Source organism: Columba livia, chromosome 2, assembly GCF_036013475.1.
Source record: "Columba livia isolate bColLiv1 breed racing homer chromosome 2, bColLiv1.pat.W.v2, whole genome shotgun sequence".
In the NCBI taxonomy this organism is placed as follows: domain Eukaryota; kingdom Metazoa; phylum Chordata; class Aves; order Columbiformes; family Columbidae; genus Columba; species Columba livia.
In genome coordinates this window covers 147,009,294-147,034,133 of record NC_088603.1, presented here as the reverse complement: position 1 = coordinate 147,034,133, position 24,840 = coordinate 147,009,294, and the positions used below count along the sequence as shown (strand labels likewise).

The window sequence follows — 24,840 nt, the reverse complement described above, 5'->3', positions numbered from 1 at the left end:
TAAATTCCCTCTGCTGCCTTCCAGTCTTCTGAATGATGACTGTTTTTCTTGGGGAACAGAAAACACAACTGGGCCAAGGCTGAGCCACAAAATCAGCATCCTCTTGATGAAATCTGTATCACTGCCAGCCAGGTGGAGTGTTGTGCTGGGGATCATCTGTCTGAAAGTCCCTGCTGATCACAAGGGCCCTCTCGGAGACCGGAAAGGGGATTCAGATGCATGCGAGGAAAGGATAGAGGAACAGAGTATGATCTGATTAATCGGAGCCTCGGAAGGAGACACAAGTGAAAGATGTCAAATAAGCTGACTGCTGTAAGCAGGTAACATAATATTATCCCAACAGATTAAGGAAGAAAGGCTATGTCAAGCTTCACCAACAAGATGAGAAGCTGCATTTTTCTGAGTCAGGAGGCTCTGGGACAGTGGTATCTGTTGAATGCAAAGCTGAAAATTTGAAGTCTGGTACCATACCCTCAGCCTGCACTCCCATTTTTCATTTTATTTCAGAATTGCTAGCCTCATGAGTAGCTTATTTTCTTGTGAGGCAGGAGTTTAGCCTCAGAAAAGCTGTTTAACTGCAAAATATAAAAGCATAGATAATTGAATTTTCCAGTTTAGATTTGATCTAATTGTATGAGTTTGTTACAATATGATATGGCAGAAATTTCTAGAAGACGAAAACAAGTTTTCATGCTCATTTAAAATTGATAAAGCAAATTCTGAAGACTTTTGGGGGCATTGTTATTTTGAGCAAAGAGTAAAAAAGAATCTGCAGGGGATATTTTTAGAATAAACCAGGTAGAGAATGTAGTTTGCAAATAAAACAAACTATGCAAGAACACTGGAGCCATAAGTCCATGAGTTATTATATCTGGCATATTTTGTGATGCCCTGATTTTCCAAGGTGATAAAGAGCAACACAGTTCTTCCTTTCATTTGTACCACTCCAGTGAGGAACCTTAAGCTGTGGACTTTTTCAGAATAACACACGTTTTCTAACGGGCAGGCAGATTGCATGGGCAGAGCACTTCTGTCCATGTAGTTTACATGAGGCTGGAATTTATTAGCACAGTGTTTTTAAAGTGCAATAAAATGCAGCACTCAGACCTCTCTGGGGATCTGTATTATGTAGAGTGTTGCGACTTAAAAAGAAGTGCTGTCATATTGTACTGTACCACCCAACTTGCAAGAGCAACTGTGTTTGGGTAGTTAAAGGGAATACTTTAGTATCTGTAGGAGAGTCCCTGCTCCCCATCAGACCAAACCTGCAGCACAGCTGGAAGAGGGCTCTTCCAGCCAGGGGAGTGATCCACCTGCCTCAAGAGCTTGACATTCCCCAGCCAAGTGTCAGATGTCCTCTTCTCAAAAAGTGCAGGGAAGGAAGAAATAACATGGGAAACTCCTCTCTGCTGGCAGCGTTTCGGCTACCCAAAAGTAGATGTATGTAATGCCTATTTGAATGAGAACTGCCCTGAACTTTCCTTCTACCTTCATGGGTTATCATCTGGGTTTCTTGCTCCAGACAATGAGGTGTGCTACTAAAAGCTAGATCTCACTGCAGGCTCCTCAGTCAATCCTCGGGATTCTGTCACAAACTGGTAACACATTTCTCTTTTCTCTTGCATCAGAAGAAAAATCTTGGATGAACTGCCTGTGTTCAAAATTGAAGTTGAGTTTTAGAGCCACTCTAGGTTGTGGTGCTATTTAGTCCACCTGTATGACATCCATGGGGTGGAGAGTTGTTCTATACACGTACAATTTAACTGCCCTGAATGAATCAGTGCCGTACTTGCAGCTGGGCTTCCCAAGTCCTGTAGTGGCTCTGCCACCAGTTCTGCTTTTCTTGTTTTATCTTTACCTTAATAGAAGTAAACTATTATTAAGAAAAAGTTGTATTTGGAGAAGTCCAGTCTAGAGAGTTCCAACAAGTGTCAAAAAATAGGGATGTTATTTGGAAAATACATATTTGTGAGCTACCTCTTGCACTGCCATTGCCCTGAAACAGGTAGAACTTGCTAGTGTTGCAGATTCTGTTTGAACATCAAAAATTATTTTTGGTCAAAAGCAGATTTTTTTTTTTCCCCTTCAGGAGTACTGTGGGGGTTAGTTGAAGTGTTTCTCTTTATCAGGATAAAACAGTTTCATTTTTTAATGGTTCTGCTACTAGCTGTGTTGTTCTAATATAAATACACATAAATAATATACATATGTGGATATATATCTGTTAGTGGCTGACCTTGATGAAATGAAGCTGCAGCCCAGAGGTTATTTAGGTTAGTTTTGCTTCGGCTGCATCTGCCCTGGTAGCTTTGGCTTCACTTTTTAATGAAAACGCTAAAGAAATAAGATAATGGAGGCTTATTTCCTTATTAAAGTCGTAGTGGAAGAAATGACCTTTCTTCTCATTTACTTCCTCCCTGAGAAACTGAGTATTCCTATATAAATTTCTCAGCAGGAAAGCATTTAGAAAACCTCTGTCCTAGACCCTAGTCTTTATTTGTGAAGGAACCCTGGAGATTTCACTTAACTTTATCTCTGTATTGCTTTCTACCCTTCCTCTCCTTCACCTCTTTTACTGAGTTCTCCAAGTAGAGAATATCCGCCAGCATGTAGCATACATCCAGCATATATTGTAGTCCTAATTCTTGCATTTTTCCCTTGGCAAATATCTGTCAGAAAGTAGGCACAAGTTTGCTTTCATTGGTGTTGTGTGAGTAGTTTTGTGTTGCTATGGGCTGTGATTCATGATCCTTGTCAAATTTAGCTGCAGCAGCTGAAGAGGAAGCATGTGTACGTGCCTGGGGATGTTCGTCCTCTCAGCCTTTTGAGCCGTAATAACCAAAGCCACTGGAGATCAAGGAATCTGACCCTTTTAGTGATGGGCTAAGTTAGTGTGTATCCACTGTAGGGGACCTTCTGAAATATCTTTTGGAAGGATTTGCATTAAGATTATAGTTTTATTGCAAGTAATTGGGGAGGGAGCCAGCATTTTTTCTGTGCTTACATCCCCACATGTCTCAGAAAACACAGAATATCAGAGCAAACAAAGTTGAATGTTTTATGTGAGTTTTTCCTCTTGGCTCTGTCAGCTCCAGAAGATAAGGAGCACAGAAGGCAGGAGAACATTTTCCCCACTACGCTGCAAGCCCAACTATCCAGTTACATTGCTGTCAGTTTTCTGCCTCCTCTGGGGTATCAGGTACTGACCCACATAAGATGCTGGGTACAACAGGCCAATGGCTGTGTAAGTAAGTTTCATCTTCTTAAATTCCTCTTAGTCATCCCTGCTGGGATATAGTGGCCGAGCAAAATGAATAACACTGTACAGTGAAGGCATACCAATCTTTATTGGACTCAGTTGAACTGTCGAGTCTTTTAATTGTCATCAGTGTGTGAACATGGTATATTATAACACCTGTTCAAGGAAGCATGAGTAGGTCTTAGTAATTTCAGCATTCTATTAATATATTTGGGAAGTAATTATATATTGAGAACACACACAAAACCCACAAAGTTTGTACAATTAAGATGTAAGTATGTCAGGAAGCAAAAATAAAGATAGAAATTCAGCTGTAGTGCATATTTGTCCATAAGGAAGCAAAATCTTAATATGTGAAGCATCAGGCAACCTTAATAGTATGTGGCTTTACCAGCTGTTCCTTTAATTATAATACGGAATTTTGCACACATTAATGGTAAGGTTTTAATTATCTAACCAGAGAAAGAGAAAACACTATGGACATGACTATATTTATACAGAATCAAAAATGAAATTGTCTCAAACTTATTTAACCTTCCCTTCTCTGCCAACAGCAACAATAACAGAAAATCATCTGTGTCCTGAGGTTAAATACTCAGTCTTTCAGCCTGAAATGTGAATGTTTTGGCAGTGTTGTAAGTCTATTAGAGGAGAAGTTTTGTTTGAGATTGTTTTGGAACCCAAGCTATTTGGAGCTCTATTAGGCCCCATTATAATGGAGGAGTGTGTGGGCAGATGTTCAAAAGCAACAAGGTTGCCACATCTTACCAGGGTATTGCTCATCAGCTGAGCGATGGTAACTGGCCAGTTGCACAAACTTACCATCCCTGGTTGTAAAATAAAACCTATTAGCTTAAATAATGAGTCATTAAACCAAAGTAACTCATTGCTTTTGCTTGTATGCCCATAATCACAGACTGCTCTGAAGCTTAAGTTTTCACTGCTAGGCACTATGGGTAAGTTTTCAAAACATTTCAGGGTGATTTAGTGTCCAAAGTCCCAGTTTCAAAGGTGACATGGGGGTTTCACTGGCTGAGAGGTTTAAGTGCCCATACTATTTTTGAAGAAGGGACCTAGTCTTTCTCAAGAGGGAGCTAAAGTCACTCTGACCAGGAGAAAAGTGGTGAGAAAAAGCCCTGAGGTTGCCTGTGGAGCAGGGAAGAAGTGGAGGAAATGACGCAGAGTATCCTGACCAACTTGTGTGGCTGCTGAACTTTGTGGAAAGATCTGGGGAGTCTCCAGCTCCTCATTCAAGGGAGAAATTCACCCAGCATTTCCCCTGCTTTGTTATATCACAGCTTTGTTCCTAAATCATTCAGAGACTTTGGAAAACGCTGTCCTAATTGTCTACTCCTACTCATTAAAATCAGTGGGTATCAAAGATTTTTGGTGGGAATGGCAGAGAGGGCCCTTACGAAGTTTCACTCCCCTTGCTTGTGACACGAAAAGAGCCTGTTGTGTGAATGTGGTGTTGTGTTCATTCCAGGGCCATCTATTATTCTCTGGGTAACAGAAAATACCATTTATTTCCATTTATGCAGACCATAAATCAACATGATATTAGCAGCATGTGATCTAATGTTGCACAGTGTGCATCAACATGAGAAGAACAAATCTGTTCAAAGTTTTGGAACACTTAAATGTCCCCTTTTCACTCCCTTTTTCTCCTTCCCATTGTTTTAAAACCATTTAAATAAGACCTTCTACAATCATTACAGGGTGGGCTTTTTCTCTCTGGGGAAGATGCAGCATTGCTGGAAACTGCTCTCTTCTAGCTTGCAGGGGAGGAAGCTTTTTAACATCTCTCTGGTTTTCTATTATCAGAAGGACAAGTATGTTGCAAATCAGCCTCCCAGATGTGGCAAAAAATGATGACATTTAATAACAAACCACTGTATTCAAATTGGGAGGTTTTCATTATATCCTGGTTTTAGTACTATGAATCCATCTACTACAAAATAAGAGAGAATAATGTCTGATCATTGGTGTCATTCATTGATCACTAGCTGCTGTTGTTTAAAGAGGAACATATTTGGATGCCTTTGAGATTAAGGAGCCAAAATTAACATCCTGGTACTGGTGAGATGACATAGTGCCTGCTCCAGGAAGCAAATACCTGTTGGCTTCAGTGAGATGCTGTTCCCGTCCCAAAATGGGCAGACTCTGTGAAGCTGCAGAATGACAGAAAAGATTACTGCCTAACTCCACACAGGTGTGAGCTCAGACTTAGCATGTGCTGGCAAAGCTAAGGCTGGGTCTATGTTCAGAACTGAGCTTCCTTTCCCATACTGTCCCAGGAACCACAGATGCCTGCATGGCTTGACTGCTTTCTAATTAGATACAGAGGGATGGGGTCCCCCTCCAAGTTTCTTTGTCTCTTGATAGCTCTGAAAGGAGGAAAACATCTGGTCTTGTCTCAATGCTGAAAGTAGTGCAAAGAATTTTGAGGGAAATGTACTTCAAAAGTTGATTGAAGAATAAAAACATGCTTAGTGCGTGCCCAGGAGATGGGGAACTGTGTATCAGAAGGGCAATGGGGAGGAAGGGACAATGGCATCTTGAATATATCTGCATCAGCAAAGTATCATAACAAAATTCTCTTTCCATGGCATGGAGAAGTAGAACAGTTGTGTTAATAATTTACAAGTTGTCCTATACAATGGAGATTGTGTGATATGCTGAAGGGCTCACAAAGACTCTGGCAAAAGAAGGACTGAACCAGGAACTCCTCCATTCTTTCAGCCTAATCACTTGGTCATTCTTCATTTCTGGAGGACATGGTAAAGCCACATGCTTCTTGGAGCATCCATGTGTCTTAAGACACCATTATGTCAAATCAGCTTATTTTTATTCTTTAACTGCTTTCAGGTGGATGATGATTACTAAAGAGGTAGTTAAGTATTTTGTAGCAGATAGAAGGGGGTTTTTATTATTGATTTTTATCTGAGCTTGAGAGTGCCAGTGAATAGAAAGTCCTGATGTGCCAGGAGCTGTACACAGAATGAGGTAGCTTAACAAATATACAAGTGCATACATTTATAACACTTCCTAAATAGGCTTTCTTAATCTCACTGAAATGCAGTTAATCAAGACAACCCGAAAAGACTTCTATCGACCTTTAATTCTGGTGAATAAAATCCACTTTATTTCTCTGGTAGTGCTCTCTATTTCATTCCACAGCATTCTTTAATATTCACAGCAGGGTGAAGGGTTCATACCGTTGTTTCAGCTAATTGGTACTGCAATAAAAGAATATGAGACAGAAAAAGATCCTAGAGGAGAATGTAATAAAAAGAACATCAGGGCAAAGTCTCTAAATGGGCATGCCTGCTACAAAACACCTGTAGCCTTCAACTTAGAACCTCTCTGTCTCCTCTGGGATGCTTCAAGGGGAGATTTAAAACATCTTTGTAACAATTTGTTGGGGGAAAGTTCTCCTCCAAAAGTAGCTGAACAGACATTCTGTCATTTCATGGGACACACAGGGAAGGATGAGGTCCTGTGTTTGTGTTTCTTCTTTCTTGTTAGATTCTCTGAATTGAACCTACAGGAAAGAACACATTGAAAATCTCAGTGTTAACTTAATTTTGAGTCTGGTTTCTGTATGTTTCTGAGAGGTGCACAACCGTCTCCAATAACAAGAAGGCTAATATTGACCAGTCAATACTTCATGTTTCTTCTATCCTTACTGAGGGCCCTGTGAGCTTCTGAACAGCTGTAAGCCTTTGTTTCTGCCTTTTCCTGATGTTTACAAGCACAGAAATATTGTCTGGCAGGAGTTTGAGAATTCCAAATATCTATCTGTCATTTTCTTGGGTACTTTTTACCTATGCAAATCATGCACTGATCTCACAGCACATGGTCATGTATTTCTGTCTAGAAATCACAGAATCACAGAATGTTAGGGATTGGAAGGGACCTCAAAAGATCATCCAGTCCAATCCCCCTGCCGGAGCAGGAACACCCAGATGAGGTTACACAGGAAGGTGTTCAGGCAGGTTTTGAATGTCTCCAGAGAAGGAAACTCCACAACCTCCCTGGGCAGCCTGTTCCACTGTTCTATTACTCTCTGAGAAGAAGTTTCTTCTCAAATTTAAGTGGAACCTCTTGTGTTACAGTTTGTACCCATTACCCCTTGTCTTACCATTAGTTGTCACCGAGAAGAGTCTGGCTGCATCCTTGTGACACTCAACCTTTATATATTCATAAACACTAATGAGGCCACCCCTCAGTCTCCTCTTCTCCAAGCTAAAGAGCCCCAGCTCCCTCAGCCTTTCCTCGTAAGGGAGATGCTCCACTCCCTTAATCATCTTTGTTGACCTACGCTGGACTCTCTCCAGCAGTTCCCTGTTCTTCTGGAACTGAGGGGCCCAGAACTGGACACAATATTCCAGGTGTGGTCTCACCAGGGCAGACTAGAGGGGAAAATCTTGTACATAAGTAGACTGGAGACACATAAGAGCAGCTGTAGTGGGTTGACCCTGACTGGACAACAGGTGCCCACCAAAGCCACGTTATAACTCCCCCTCTTCAAATGAACGGGGGAGGACAAATATAACTAGAGGCTCATGACTTGAGATAAGGACAGGGGAATCAGTCAGCAATTACTGTCATGAGCAAAATAGACATTTATTGGGAAATTACTTTATTACCAATCAACTCATAGTAGGATTATGAGAAAATAAAACCAAACCTTAAAAAAACCACTGCCTGCTCCTTCTTCCTAGGCTCAAATTCACTCCTGATTTTCTCTGACTACTCTCTGCAGTGGTGCAGGGCAATGGGGAATGGGGGTTGTGGTCAGTTTATCACACATTGTCTCTGTCACTCCTTCCTCCTTGCTCTCTTTCCTTGCTCCAGCATGGGCTCTGCCTGGGGTCACAGCTTCCTCCAGGCATCCACCTGCACCACCATGGACCTCCATGGGCTGCAGGGGACAGCAGGTCTCGCCATGGGCTGCACCACGGGCTGTAGGGGCATCTCTGCTCTGGCACCTGGAGCACCTCTTGTGCTCCTTCTTCATTGACCTTGGTGTCTTCAGAGTTGTTTCTTTCACGTATTCTTGCTCCTTTCTCTGGCTGAAGTTGTGCAGTTTTTTCTCCCCTTCTTAAATACATTATCCCAGAGGTGCTACAACTGTTGCTGATGGGCTCAGCTGTGACTAGCGGTAGGTCTGCCTTGGAGGTGGCTGGCATTGGCTCTGTCGGATCTATGCTTCTAGCAGCTTCTCAGAGAAACCACCCTGCCCCACCTACATAAACTTTGCCTCACAAACCTAATTCAGTCTCAGAGCAAGGATTTTGTACCTTTCCCCTAATACTCTTCTGACAGTGTCCTAAAGTATACTGAGACTAAGCAAATCAGAGAGAGATGGTCCTTTTCTGCACTGGGAGACAGATTTTTTTTCCCTTGCTTTGAACCTCAGTGGCTGGAAAGTGTAGATGATGTCCCAAAGTAAAACAGGGCCTTTAACTCAGATAGTCATTAACTGTCAGAAAACACCTAATCTGAATGTCATTATTACTATTATAAACAGTGAAAATATTAAAAATAGAAAGATAAGAAAGATATCACCTTTCTCTGTGCTGAAACATGAAAAACCTTGTATCTCAACTCTATACTGGCTTTTTTTTTTTTTTGTTTTAAGCAATTTAAAATTGCAATTGGAAGAAATACTCTTTTCTAAGAGTACATCCTACTTGTGGCTTGTGAGAATTATTAAACGCAAGTGTTACTCAGGCAATCTGAGCTACAGGTGCCGCAACTGTCTTTGCCTACTTATTTGCATATTTTTGGGGCCTTTTTTTGCTAAAAGCAAAAACATTTTGTCTCCATTGACAAAGAGAATAGTCTGGATTGCTGAAATCTCCTTGCAGCTAATACTTTGAGGAATACCCAAGCTGAAATAAGCTTTGATTGATTCTGTTATAGTTAGGGTATGACCTTTTGCGTCTCATTTTCATATCAGAAAAATGTGGATGATAGTATTTGAAGCATAGATTATGTTGTTGCAAGGTGTATAATCTGCATTTGTCATGAAGGAGATATGAAGAGCTGATGACAGCTGAGTAATCACCTCAGACTCTGGGTGTGACTTGTGCTGCTGCCTCTGTGCTGCTCTCACTGCTCTTCCCAAAGGACAGAAATGAATCAGCTCCGGGAGGATGTGCACCATCTTTCCTATGACAAAGTCTGCATTCCCCATCGTGTTACCACCCTGATACTAAATGACATCTCAAAAGCTGTCTCAAGATGTATTCTCTCTCCTGACAGATGCAAGCATGGTGATAGGGCCTTATTAGGAAATGTTGTGAGAAATAAGGCGGTTCCTTGAATCAGTGGTAAGCTGATTTTGGACAAGTAGCAATATGGTTTACACATGTGGAGCTGGACTGTGTACTCACAGTTTACACATGAAAATGGCTATATCCCTCCTGGAAATAAGCAGGACTCAAGAATTAACATGGCAGTTGGGACAAAATGACAAGGATGTGTTACAGAACAGAGAAAGAAAAGCACTGCTTGAATGATGCAATCATTTGTGCACTGTGAAAGAAGACCTCTCGACCTTTAGGCATCATTTGCTTAATATTTTGCTAAATGTTACTGCTCAATGGACTTTAAACTGGCAAATAAACAGTTACAGTATATAACCTGAGAATACTACAGTGAGTGGGGTGGAGGCTGGGAGGTGAGGGGAATGCAAATGAAGTGTTGGTGCTCCTTGGCTTCAGCAGAGGGAGGAAGATCAGGGTGAGGAGAGGTGAAGCAGTGCAGGTTGTGGCCATGATGTTGCTTCTTTTGCAGTGGTAGCCCCCAGGCTAGAAGTGTGACCCCAATGTGTGTTTGTGCCTAGAGACAGGGCAAGAAGGCAGGCTCAACCCTGAAGAGCTGAAGGCTTAGACTTCAAGAAAATAGAGTCTTCCTTCAGGAAGTTTTAAGAAAAAAACACCAGTACTAATGCCTAAGGCACTCAGTTAGATAGTACTGGGAAGTCTTTCATTACGTAGAAGAGAGGGACATCCATATCTTAACCTTTGGGGTCTTCAATACCAAACGTGATAACCAGCACATGCTTCGTTCTCCCTGTTGCTTTAAACCTAATTTATAAGCCCAAACTTCACACAGTCTCCAGAAACTCAGCTTTCTGTGCCTGTCACAGAAATTGGGCTGTGAGTATCTTGACCTTTCTGGATTGCCTTGCTGCATTGGGCTTGAGGTCAAGAAGCCATACACGTCTCCTGCCCACCGTGTGTTTGCCAGTTATAGACCTCCTCTGCTACCTCAAGGCTCTCTTTCACTTCCCAATAATCAATAAGTGTTGGGGAGCAGGGGGAAAGACTGCTTGGGATGGGTTAGCAGCTGCCATAAAAGTATCTGTAAACTGCATTGGGACCATTAAAGACCCTTTGTCCAGAACTCCTGAAGACTTTTCCAGAGCTGAAGAAACATAAATGAGTGTTAAATCCTCCTTTGTAGTCTGTGATAAAAGCTTTTCTGAATGCAACTAAGAATCCATTTCTTAGTGTATAACCTAACAAAAGGTGTTTTAAAAAGGCAAGGAAATACAATAATGCAGAAAACACTACAAGCTGTGATCATAATCTAGTTTCATTTTGCCTTTACTGAAAACTATTTTTCCTCCAGCTTCAAACTTTGGCATTTCCTGGACACGGACTTCAGAGCCAAAATGTGCTAGTGTGAACCTATCTCTAGTTTGAGATATTTATGGTGATGTTGAAATCTTAGTGTACTAGTGAATGAACGGTAGCGTATTTTGTAGGTATAATGAAATCTCAGCAACATGAGACCTCAATAAAGCACATTGTTGTTAAATCTTTGCTGACTGCTGTTTTAACGTGTGAATTATAAGGTGTGCGGATAAGCGAAGTGCGAATTAATGAGGTTTCACTGTGCTGAAATGAAACTGTGGTGGGACATGAGCTAAGAAATATGGTGTTACTTACTATTTTGTATTCAAGAAATTATGTTTTTTGAGCAGCTGCCAGTCAGAACATGGGTGGCTACACTGAGGGCATCTTTGAAACCGTATTCTTGTATGCATATTTCTGGGGGAGATTTTTATCCATTAGTTTTATTCCCATTAACCAAAGAGAAGGCTCAATGTACTAAATCTTTATGAAAGCCTAGGAGGAAAAGGATCACAAGCAGGAAGCTTTCAAGAAGCTCTTATCTGCTTGGCATGCTCAACTAAAGAGACTGTGGGGAAGACCTACTCCCTTCTCTGCTTTCCTTCTGTGGTTTTGCCATGGAGACTCACCCATATTCCTCCTATTGCTCAACTAACTGCTGGCCAGAGGTGCAGTGGGATGGGTATGAATTCTTTATGTGACGCAGTTTGCTCAGTGCCTCCTTAGCTGTCACTGGATACATTACATTAATCAGGCTCATGTTGGAAGATCTCATAACCATGAAGTACTGAGCTTCTGTCTCTGTGAGAGATTGTGTGCAGAGCTTAATCTCTTGATGAAAAAAACCTCTTTCCAGGTGAACATAAAGGTTTAGCAAGAAGTAATGGATGCTGCTGCACGCTTACACAGCTTGGCGGTGGATTTCCAGGACAGGTGCCTCACTGTCTTGTCCTTCAGGCTTTTCCTATTGCTGATCCTGACTGAAGTGTCCACTAGCTGCTGCTGTCACAGGCATCATCACAACAGGTTGCTTTTGTGGGGAGAGAATTCAGAGGAAACTCAGGGCCAGATTGTCAGCCACTTTAGCACCCTATCGTGCTCTTTTCATCCTCTGTTCACTGCTTTGCCTCTCCCCGACTCTTTTTACTTGTGGCAAAGCTAGTCATCATATTACTCTACCTATCCTACATTGCTGTCCTTACCACTTCACCACCTGGAGATACCTGTTTGAGCCGATGTCGAAGATTGTAGATACATTTAGCTCAAAACCCCTGCACGCTACAAGCAATCTGCAGCTCCTTTCTTCCAGACTGTATATGTGGAGTGAAACAGAGCCAGGAGCAGAGCAGCTGAAGTGCATCGGTGCTTGCTTAAATATGCTGGCTTAGCTTTTATTTACTTATTTGTTTCTTTACAGTGGGACAACCTACCGCAGTCAAATTTTTTAGGTGAAGTGTGCCATGAACCATGTTATAGGAGATTACAGGAATGCTTCTGTAGAAAAACATGGGCTGGAGAAATATTTTCCTCCCCAGCCTGTCCTGTAGAGGAACTGTTTGTTAATTAAAAGTTTTCCCTCACCACATTTTGAATCACTGCTGACAATACAGTGAGTCTTTGTGGAGAACTGTGATCTTTATGTTTAAATTGGTGTTTTCTCTTAGTGCCTATAAGCAATTTTAAACAGTATAAATGAACAGGTGAAATTTTCAAAGAGTCATATGCCATTTTCCATGTGTGTTCATTTGGTTTGGGACACAAGCTGAGGGACAGTGTGGCAAAGGGGAGAGGAGGTGCTGACAGCTCATCCATCCTGTGTATAAGCATCCTTGAGAAGATGAGGGACCAACAGCCACTTGTGCTCTCTTCCCCCCCCCGACAAAGTGCCCGTGCCTGAACATGCACAGACACGCTTTTCCATGATAAATCCTCCAGAGTGTATTTGCAAAGTAACTTCTCTGTGTATTTCTGTCTGAGTGTTGTTGCTTTCTGTGGAAGCAAAAGGGACAGATCTCGGCTTGTCTCTGGAGAGGGGGTGTGACAGTGTGAACACCTTGGGGTCTGTGTTGGTGTTAATGGGTAGCAGTACATTTCACCTGGCATATGTCTTTGTGATTGCTGGAGCAAGCTTGCAAGCAGATTAGTTTGTGCGTGAGTTTTCATGGGAATAAATGCTATATTTTTTTCTTTGCTTGTTTATAGGATCTTCTGTTTTGTTTCCATCATCTGTTTGTGGAGAACCAATTCTGTGTTTCCTACCTGGCTTTTTGTTTTCTTGTGTAGACATGATACTGACTTGGGTGAGGTTGTCTTGCTTTCAGATAGACATAAAAGACCAGATGTCTCTAAGAGTCAGTCAGGTTAGGCATAACACAGTTTGTAGGTTGTGCTTGTCACAGGTTTGGAGTTCAGCCCGTTCTGGGCAACATCTGAAACAACTCTCTACTTCTAAACTGAACTGCATCTATTTGAATTAGACAGTATGTGGCCTTTTCCCACTGGTCTGCTCTGTTACTGCATTGGTGAGCCTCACATTCTCTGGGAAAGTTTTGGTATGAGACAGTGGTGTTTGAAAGCAGTTTCACAGTAAGCACGACCAGGTCAGAGTGAGGTCCCTGCAGAAAATCTGTTTTTCTCTTCTTTTCACACACAACATTCCCATCCCATCCCATCCCATCCCATCCCATCCCATCCCATCCCATCCCATCCCATCCCATCCCATCCCATCCCATCCCATCCCAGGGCTGATGTGCCAGAGTAGTCAGGCCATAGAATGGATTCAGATGAATTATTTTTCTTTAAGCTTCTCCTGTGCACTAGATTGCTGACAGAGCACTTCACCCACACTTCGGCTGGCTTCAGCTGCTATCAGACTGCACCCTCAGAGTGCTGGTCAGGAGCTGTCACACACTGAGCACAAGACCATTCCTATGCATTTCCCATCTAAACATCAGCTAGTGCTTGAAGTACCAGAAACTTCTCAGGAAAGCTTATTACTCTTTCCCTCCTACAGTTTCCTGCCCCAAACTCTGAATGAGTTGGTACACAGTCCATCACCCTTTTTGCCGTCCCTTGTCAGCCCTTTTTCCCCATGGCACAGTGCACGCGTTGCAGGGTCCTCTTGTCCGTGGTACACTCTCCTTGTAGCAGTTAGCACCTATATGGGTAAAGATACATTCGGCAGAGAGACACTCGAAGGATCCTGAAAATGTAGTAGGATTAACTTACAGTAACCTTCCACACATAGGTGGCAGGATAAAACACCTGTGGTCTTGTGACATCCCAAAGAAATGCAAGCCCTGCAAATGTTACCAGCCTGCCAGCGCTAATTTACTCCTAATTAATTTTACAGAGCTGCAACAATAACAGTGAACTCCTCATACACCTCTCCTTCCCAAAGACCTTGTCTGACATGCCAAAGACAATGCTAACCAGGCGTTAAAAGGCACAAGCCAAAGCTGTAGAGCTTTACCAGGACCAGTGCTTTGAAACAAGCATGAGTCACTTGTCAAGCACGACGCTCAGCCTGTGGAAAATCCTTCTGAGGGAAGTAGTAGAAACACCACTTCGGAGACATTTAAAGAGGTCCCTGGAGACATTTAAAATGAGACTGGACAAAGCAGCAGAAAGTGTACTGCAGGGAACAATCCCGCATTGGCATAGGGTTTTGGTCTAAATGACCTAATAGGTCTTTTCTGCCTCTAATTTCTATGATTTTATGACTGGAAATTACTTCTAACTTAAGAGGATTTAGATGGCAGATATTGGCACACATTATTTACAGCCGAACCTAACGCAGCTGCTGTATTATGGAGTGTGTGAGTGGTGGTGGGTAAGGGATTGTGCAGGTATATGTGGCGAGGAAAGCATGGGATTAGGCAGCAGTGCTAGAGCTGGGATAATGAGAATAGTTTTATTTGTAAAAAGAGTACTTCTAATTAGAAGAGATGTGTAAGAGTCCTAAATACTTTTGATGTATTTTACAGGAATTTCCTAGCTTGTTGATTTTTTGAACCTTTTCAGATTCTGGCGATGGTTGTTTTGAAGGCATATGTATGAGAATGTTTCATTTTATTTTATTTGAAAAAATGTTGTAGGGCGTCCCCTGACAGAGACTGAGGCTCCTCCACTCTTAAGCTCTTATTTTGACTGCTTCAGAGGGACTACTATCTAAAAAGAAACTGCCATGCCAAATTGTGACCTAGAGATCACACTGGAGAAACCAGCTTTTTCTCCTCCGTGCTTGCCTGCTCCCTTCTTATCAGCTGTTCTTGACATTTACAAGTAATTTTCTCCCTGACACACTCATGATGCGGGGTTATTTATGAATGCTTCTTTTCTTTGTGTACAGGAGTTGAGGAAAGGGGGGACTGGCACAATCAGGAAAATCTGCATGTGGCACTTATGCACAGCTAAGGAATATGCCCTGACTTTGTGATTATGTGGCCATAACTATTACATAGCTTATTTAATCAAGTAGCATCCACTCTGGTGTCTTTTTTTTTTTTTTTTTATTAGGAAAAGAAAAAAGACATCACTAATTATCAGCTAGACATGTGGAGCTAATTACTGTGACTTTGAGGTTCTGGTATTTTGCTTCCTGACTTTTATGTTAGCCCTTTAAAAGCTTCTACTCACAATGCACTTTTTATGTATGTGTGGAACTGGGAAAGTTTGAAATAGCTGAACTGAAAAGGGAAGTATTTTGATTTCCTGCCTGTTTATGTGCACGTCAACTGAGACACTCGAAGGATCCTGAAAATGTAGTAGGATTAACTTACAGTAACCTTCCACACTTTTCCCCTTTTTCTTTGCAAAGGGAGAGAGTGTGGGACCAGGATTTTATGGATGGGACTTGAATTCCGGACATGTAGAGTCTAACTCTGACTCTACTGTGATCTTGGGTAAGTCATGTAACCTCTATCTGCCTTAGTTTCTCTTTCTGGAAAAAGAAAAGAAAAAGCAATATCTTCTTCAGGCAACTGATGTGACGCTTGATTTCTGTTTGTAAAGTGCTTATAAATCCTTAAATTAAGAATGGAGTGGAAGAATAAGTAACTATTAATACCAGTTTCACCAGGATAGGTGTGTTAGCATACTCCTAGAATTCACTGAAATCTTGGATTTTCCATATGTTGCAGTGTGATTGACTGAGCAACCCTCCTCTCCTTCCCTTTAGCTTCATTAACCTGTTCTGAAAGAAGAGAACAAAGAATCAATTGAAATATGTAAGACTGGAAAGTTTAACATACTACAGCACTTAACTACAGTCTGCAGAATATTTAAAGTGTGGTTCCACTCTGAAGTTGGCAAGCGTAGGCAATACCTATCTGGAGTATTAAAGTGGTCAGATGCTGCATTTTATTCTGTAGAAACGGAACTTGCAGCATTTTATGTTTATCGTCTCTCTGTGACTTCTACATGAGATTTGCTCAGCCAACAAATAAAAGGGGGTAGCTGCCCGAATATCAGCTATGCCAGCTTGTCCTGGAACCCCAAACTCAAGCTGTGTCTGTTCTGTGCATTGTCAGCAGCGGTAAATGTTCTGATACTTAGATTAATTCCTTTCCCAGAGCTTTTCTACTTACTTGTCTTCAAACGCAGTTCTCCTTCTGACCGCCTTCATTGGATCTGTGCAAGGATAAATGAACATAACATAGTGAGCAGTTTTGCGGATGAGACATAAATGGAAGTTGTGTTAAAAATCCCTGTTTCTGATCAGACCAAGTGGAAACTACAGGATCTTCCCTCTCCTTTTACAACAGAAATATGTCATTTTTATAGTTAAGTGCTTCATCCTGCAAGTTTAATGAAAGTGTCATTCTTCTGCCTTTTCCTACTTAGTTCAATTTTATCTGAATTGCATTTCATTCCTATGCTGATCTGCTGCCTTTCTGTTTTCACTGCTTATAATTCATAATCCCTCTTACAGATTTTGCCCACAAAAAAAGTACTAGACGCACCTGCATCAGGGAAATACTGAGTTTCTGCCAGTCTTCCAATATATTTTCATTATTCAGCTACTGTTAGCTGCAGGCAACAACAGTGGAACGGACACATTAATAAAAGCTATTAGAATAATTCTCGTATTGCTTTTTCTTTTCTTTCTTCCTAGTTCGTACGGTGTGGAAATCACTACAAACCACTCTACATGTTTATATACCTATATATTCACATTTTTTATTGGATACATAACACCCTTCTCCCCTATGTGCACGAATCCAGAAAAGCAACATAAGGAGTGAAAACTTGACAAGTCTGGAGAATCTGTGCACGTAAGAAAGCTGCAGCCTGTGGGAGGCACAGAACATACAAATACCTCTTTCTCAATACGTTCCACCTCTTCAGTGATCTTGAGCATAGTACACCCTAGAAATGAATGACAGCTGCTTGTCTGCCATCATTCTTGAAATAGTCAACTCTGTCCGCTGCCACATGACACATTCATCTTGGCCACCTACCCAGCTCTTCAATATTATTAGCTCTGTGATAATTTATACTGTAAGCTGCAAAACATTTCAGCCAAAGGAAGGACCCAGTGCTATTGGAACACATTTTGACATCCATAGGCCAAAGCAGCCCAAGACATATATTTTCATTTTTCCTTGCAAATGATCTGGAACTCCCTTTTTTTTTGTTTTAAATTGACATTAACTTACAAGACAGAGTTGCCAAATGCTCACTAACATTGCATTTCACTGAAAACTTGGCATTACTTAGGGCCTAACCTTGGATTTTCTGCAGATTATGAAAGTTTTTAAACCAAAACATCACTGCTCCAGTGATAAAAACAAATAAACAAAAAAAGAACATCTGTGTTGCTCACAATTGTTTGAACCTCAGTGCAGGCAGCTATATTTCTATAGGTCATAGCAGCTGAGATAAGTATTGTTTAGTACTCAACCATTTTAGTATTACATGTTGTAAATACATCAATACCAGTCAGGAATTCGATTGCAGTGCTTGAAGAAATTGCTCAGAAGAAAAAGGAGATGAGTTGGGAAGCTAAGTGCCCATCATTTCAGCTTCCAGCTCTTGCCACTAAGGAGCTCTCTCATAGGGGATATTGGGTGAATCACTTTGCCTGTCTGCTGGGCTGGCTCATGACTTTTCAGTCACGTAACAAAAATGGTACTTTGTGGTGTTAAAGAAGAGACAAAGATTAATTTTCAGGGCATGGCAATGGCCTAAAACGAGTTTGGGGTACTTTATAGATTCCCTCTGTAGTCTTATTCAGTGACCTTCAGTCTGTACTCTTAAAAAACTAGCAAGAGCTACTTCTCTGAAAATTTGTTTCCCATTGGCAAAGCAAGAACAATTACTGACTGTATACCTTTGAAATGTTCCTGCAGTCCTCTCAAGGAGATATTCACATTAAACTTTTCATTACTGCTGCTGAAAATACTCTGTAAATATGTCTTAGTGTTCAAAACTAAACATCTTTGATAGATTTAGCTTTGGTTATCTTAATTGACAATCTGAAACTAGATCCACATAGATATGAAAATTCTGTGACTGTGCTACAGTGTCCTGTGGAGCAAATCCCTTCCTTAAAATGCTAATTGTTCATTCTGGTATGAGACTATACAAAGAACAATAGCATATCTTCTGATGGAAAGAACAGCTTTTATATCAAATGACCTCCCGGAAGATGAATACAGAACCCAGAACAAGCCCTTTGGCAAGAGCTCAGATGTTCTTGTATTCTTCCTCAAGGAAATCAGATCTTCTGGTTTCAATACTTTCTCTTTCCAAATTTCCAGACTCAATACATTTATGGTTCTGAATATTCCAGATCATCTGGAACCGGTTTAAAGAACAGATTGGGGAATGGAGCAGATTAAGAAAAGCAATCTCTTATCCCACAGAGCAACCTCACAACATTCTCTGTTTCTAAAAGCGTCCGTCTCACAAAGAATTCCATCAGTTTAACTATTTTCAAACTAACACAGCTATATTGTTGTGAAGCCCTTGGTAGGTAGATTTTAAGAGTTCTAAGAATGGTTTATATCAATATGAAATGTGTTTGATTTAACTAACTCTAGTAAGAAAAAAGAAATTAAGCACACAATAAGTGTCAACTTTGAAATTTTTACCACTTTTTGCTAAATTTTCTAAAATGAAATAACATAGAGGGCTTAGCTTTTGCATAAATCAGCTCAATTTTTTAGGCAGAGAAATTTTAAAATAGGTCAGATACAAACTCCTAAAAGTACCCAAAGAATTTAAAAAATATCCAGGATTCTTTGGCTTCCTCCATGCTGCTTTTCTATGTCTCTGCTTTTTACAGTATAGAATGTGGAATGGACATTTTTTACAGCAAACTTTGCTGAATAAAGACATTATATCCTTGGAATATTTTAATTGAAAGGCTGGTTAATCATAAGTTTTTCAAATTATTCACTCAGCTTTGGTCTATTGTCAGATGTGGTTTGGAAAATTCCTACCTTTGCTTATGATGTATTTCTGAACCGGAGGCAACCAACCAAACAGCATAGGAAATTCAAATTAACTAACAATGTTAATTTCATGCTTCTGAGAGACTGCTGGAAATTTGAAGGAAGAAAAAAAAAGCTTTTAGTGCTACATCTGTCATCGTCCTTTCAAGTATTTTGATTCCAAAGGGAGGAATGGAGGGAGGGACACATTTCTTTGCACTTTGGCTCTATAACGTTTACTCTCCTTTCATTACATACCAGTGAAGCTGGAAATAAAGAGATAAGCTTAAACTTTATATATCTGATGCTGATTTACTGAGAGAACTGCGAGTTTTCACTCCCATGCTGGCACTGACCAAGGTGGTACTGACTGCAGAAGTATGTGACATGGTTATAGCCATGGAAGCCCCATCTCCCCCTTCCTACCCCATTTCTGAGCTTCTCATTTAGCCTGGGATGCATCTGCCTCAGCACATCACTCCCTGTGGGAAGAGCTGTCTTGCATTCCAGTGCCCCACTTGATTTTTGGGTTTTCATTGTGGGAGAGAACAGAGAGGAAAAAATACATATGCATGTTCAGCCCATGTTGATTGATTGTTCCCTAGCTATGAAACAATTTTCTGTACCAATTATGTCTTTGCAGATGACAGAAGCCATTTAGTCTAATGACCATAATAATTAATTTTCATTATAAATCAGATTAGTTAATGATGCTGAAGTCTACATTCTTCACAGAACTAAAGCACGATATCTTATGTGCACTCCCAGAACATACAATTTGCTATGTAAAGTACTCCTTTAAATATTTTTGCCTCAATAAGAATAGCATTGACTGTCTTTGACCTCCAGGGTTTAGTCGGAGGTGCTACTCTCCCAGTATCAGCTCTTTGCTAATAGCTTTCCATTTGCAGCCACCGGGACAAAGAACCTAAGGCTGAAGATTCACCAAGTTTACAGTTATGTCAGTGGGCAACATGCCTCAAACCATTATTTTTTCTCCTTCACTGTAAAAAGTTATGACAGAGCAGACAGTATTCAGGAGACAAGGTAGAACTTTTTTGGTTTATTTTTGGCAGAATTCTCTTGCTGAATTTTTCTAAACTTGTGGTCCTGTGGTCACTTTAATCCACATAAAGACAATCTGTAAAACCTCTAAATGGGTAGCAAGCAAACAATCAAAGCCCAGTGTATTTTTTTTTATGTGTGTGTGCCATTTTGCCTTTTGCAAAAGTCAATCTATGAGCTTTGCTCAGAAAGGCCACAGACTTCTTGGATTAGAAAAAGCGAGAGGTATTCTCTACATAAATTTTGCAGGAAAGCTGAATTTATTATTTCAGGCAAGTAAACTACTAAAATCAGTCAAATACCCCACTGATGTATTTCATTTTCTCTGTTCTCAAAGTCTGTGTGCTGAGCTGAATTAACTGCTTTTATTTATGGTAAGTATGAAGCAAAGCATGTGGATGATCAGTGTGCAGCTTGTGGCTTTTGATGATTTTAATTTAGGATATTAACTGTCCATTATTTTTGGTGTTACCTGGCCCACCATATCATGTGATGCTGTTCTCTATCTGAATGCTCGTAGTGATGCAAAGCGTTGTCAAAACATAGATCAACAAACTATGATTGGTGAGTAACACACAATGAATCATCTGGTCTGTACATAAGTGGAGGGGGAGCAAAAACTTGTAAATATAGCCAAAGCCACTGCGCCTACTCTTGCATTTCTGATGGGCTCATTGAACCCACTTTGGGACTCTGTTCTGTTCACTTGCTTCACTGAAGGGACTATATTGGGTCCTAAACTCGTCTTTTTTTAAAACAAAAGCAAAAAGTTAGAAAGGAAAGACAGGAAAACAGAAAGTAAAGATCTCTAAGAAAGTTAATGGTACTTCATTGATAGACTGACATTTTCGACTTCATATTCTCAGAAAAGTAGAGAGTGAGAGAGAGAGAAGTAGATACCCGAACTGGAAACAGAGACAAAAAAACACAAGAGAGCAGAGAGGGAATTGCATGAACAATATGAAGAGGAGTTAAGAACCATTTTTCCTGAAGGGTATGCAGCTATTGAGGAGATAGAGATGACCTGGCAAATCTGTGCCTGACCAAAGAAAGATGGAAAGTACCATTTCATTAAAAAGTGTCTCATTTCTATTCATGTCATTAGCTCACAACTGATTGAAATAATATTATGAGCTGGCAAAGCCTTGTCAGTTCCCCTTTGTACAAATACTGTTAAATGTGGTGCTTTTCTCCAGCAATAACCTAGTCACATCCAGCTCCCAGGTTAATGTATGGACTTCATTTTTAATCCATGTATTCCATTAAAAGCGGATTTATTAGAAGAACATCACTGTCAGGATTGTGGTATATTTCCTGGGTAACAGCACTGCACTTAGACTTTGAATATATTGGACAATTTAAGCATCCTGGTTTCTCAGACATCTTCAAGAAGGGAGATAGAGATCCAGAAAGGCTGGTGGCACAGTGTCTTGACAGAGCCGGAGGGAATGCATCCATCTTCTTGCCTGGGCGCAATGCGACGGCAGAGCTGCTGGCTTGGAGGAGGGAGAGCTTTTGCTTTTCTCAGGGCGCAGGGAGCAGCCCTTGCCGCAGCTGCACCAGCCCCAGGGACCGTGCGGGTACACAGCTGGTCAGGCAACCTGGAAAACCTCTGCTTTTTTTTTTTTTTTAAACCAAAAGTATTTTATATAAATATTGGTTTCAAGTTTTTAATTTTGGCCCCCAAATATTTTGCTGGCCTGCAGCTGGGGAGTGGTTTCTTAATTAAAAAAAAAGAAAAAAGTGAGGAACGTAAGGACATAAAATGATTGTTTGATTTTACCAATACTTAGTTCCTAATACAAAAAAGGCCCTGCCGTAACTACAGTAGATACAGCTTTTGAGATATCTACTTTTAAATTTGCCTTTGAAGGTACTTTATATTTATTCTATAATACATGTCTGTGCTCTAAACATGGGAGACTTCTAGAAGGAAAAAATGGATACAAAGTGCAGTTTTTCACTGTAGGGGAAAAGCAAAAGCAACAGAGGCACTTTTTTTTTCTTCCACTTCAAAACTTCTGAGTCTTTTTTCTGTGCCTATTTGCTTCAAATACAAACAAAGTAGTTTGGGGGGTTTCCTCTCTCTTTCTCTGTTGTTAAAAGATGCTACCAGAGAAAGGGGAAAACAGAGGGAGAAAAGGCAGTAAGAAGTCAAATAGATATATATGTACTTTTTTTCAGAAATAAAAATACAGTTGTTCATGAAGAAAGCTTATGTAGCTGTTTGTAAATAGGAAGAAGGACCTCAATACTGATCACCACAAAATTAAAGTGAAGACAAGCCTAATGTCAGTGCATTCAGTAATTTGGGTTTATTCCAGCTGTGACCACCAAAGGGGTGAAATTTTCCCTTTCCTCTCAGACTTTCCCCCCTCCATAGCTCTCATTCAGGAATGCTGTAGCCACTCAAGCATCCTTTGCTGCACTTTGGAAATGAGGCATACAGAAAAAGGATGTTTTAACTGAGAAGGCAGGTTCAAATCCTACAGGAACAAGTGACAGCTTGATCTGTCTGTAACTTAGTTACCTCATCTGTAAAGTACTCTTTTATATTAACTTTTATACCAGAGCCATTGCTACTGGAGCTGAATGTCTGCCAACAGTACATTAAGCTATATGACTATGCATCATTCAAATGATGTTGGTTCTTTCATCCTTTTCTTATAGGAGAGCACGTGCACACAGTTTGGGGGTTTGGGGTTGCCGTTTGACTGAGTTTCCCGTTGTCCTGACTGATTTTGATCTTGCTATTGCTATCAGCACCGCCAGACCAGCTCAGATGGGTCTACAACACGAAGCAGCTGTTACTCTGGGCACCTGGTGTGTATTTGGAGACGGCATCGTTGCCTGGGATTAGACAGGTTTTTAAGATGTGTTTTATTTCAGATAGGCATCTCTTTGTATTTACATTAGAGAAGGCAGGGCAAAGAACCGAGGCTTGTGTTTGAAACAGGAAGTGGTTAAATTTGTCACGGTCTTTATTTTATTGATGGAATGAATTTACTATTTCTGTCCCTAGAAGGTCTTCCCTTCCAGAAAGTGACTTGTTGTCCTTCTAGCAGAGAACCGGCTTGCGCCAGGGGAGTGAAGGTCTTGACTGTGCTTTACATGTTAGAGGTACGGATGGTCATTCAGATCTGCTGGGCTCAGCTCATTGCATGCCCAGGCCCACCTCAAGCTGATGCTGCATTAACGACTGTGGGAGGTTCAGATGCTGTAAAATAATATCTAAGATGGACAGACATTTTTTACTTGAAGGGAGTCTCCAAATAGAAGCAACTCATGATCTAACCATGCAGCACAAATTTGATGAAGTACCAAGAGACAGAGAGGTGAATTAGGAGTGAGGTGACAGCCAGAATAGCTTCGCTTTTACTCATATGTGTTTCAGCATTAATGTTATTTTAATAGACACACACACACATACACACACATTCTCTGACTTACTCTTTCTGAATAAAAAAATCTAGGCATTGCTCCAAACCGTTACGCCACAGTCTTCACTCAGGCAAAAATGCCAATTTCTGCAATGGGTGCTTTTCCAGAACTTGAATTTCAGGACTGAACTGCTACACAGTATCTCTTTTTTAGTTTTTCTTCTGTTAGAGAACATCCTTATTTGCCTATCTGGCATAGCTATTGTGAGTTATATTTACTGACTGGAAACTTGGCAAGTCTAATATTTGTTCTTGGTAACAAGATACTACCCACAGTTTTTACTTACCGAGCTCCGCAGCAACCAGGTGGAACATACATCATTAGTTTACTGAATAATGAATATACTTTAAATCATGATTCAAAAATGCTCAGTTACAGTATATTAAATTAAAAAAAAAAAAAAAGTTTAATGTAAAACCAGCTTTCCATAGTAGAATTAACAGAATCAAAATAGGCTTTTTATCAACTTTATTGAAACTAATTCAACTTTCCAAGAACTAAAAATTGGTTTCCTGTCTTGACTGTTTTGGAATTACTTACTGTCATCTGTTTCAGACGTTAAAGGATATGATTTAATATCAGCAATAAGGCCTCTGTTCCTACTTTGGCAGGTGTTAATTATTTAAACACTACTCATTTAAATTTGTTTCCAATAACTCTTTTGAGTGATTTGCTTTACATGCTTCTTCACATGTATTTTCTGCACACACAAATAAAACCAGGGAGAAAGTCCCCCAACCAGTAGTTCTATTTCTCCACTGTTCAATCAATCTTTAGATAGGCAAGTAGAGACAGACGGATATTTCATGTGTTATGGTCTTCAGTGATGGAATATAATATATAATACATCATTTTTATTTCCTTTGAAATAATAAAAAGTTCTTCTCTTAGTCAGAGTTATGTGGTTTCTGCATGCTAATGGCTGTACTCTGTGTGAATGAATTGTGAAACGGGTCACAGTTCTTGAAGCATTCATTGGGGTTGG

The 24,840-nt window shown here is 40.6% G+C and overlaps 1 long non-coding RNA gene across 12 annotated transcripts in view; it reads left to right on the top strand.

The window, feature by feature from the left end:
* The first annotated feature begins 15,449 nt into the window (after positions 1-15,449).
* Positions 15,450-24,840, top strand: part of LOC110362429 (uncharacterized) — a 102,398-nt gene continuing 93,007 nt past the window's right edge. For 2 of the 12 annotated variants that reach the window (XR_010470748.1, XR_010470741.1), the window contains exon 1: positions 15,552-15,815. This is a non-coding gene — a long non-coding RNA (uncharacterized LOC110362429). Of the gene's footprint in view, positions 15,816-24,840 lie in introns of all 12 variants that reach the window. The other 10 variants (XR_010470732.1, XR_010470742.1, XR_010470735.1 and 7 more) reach the window with 10 other exon arrangements.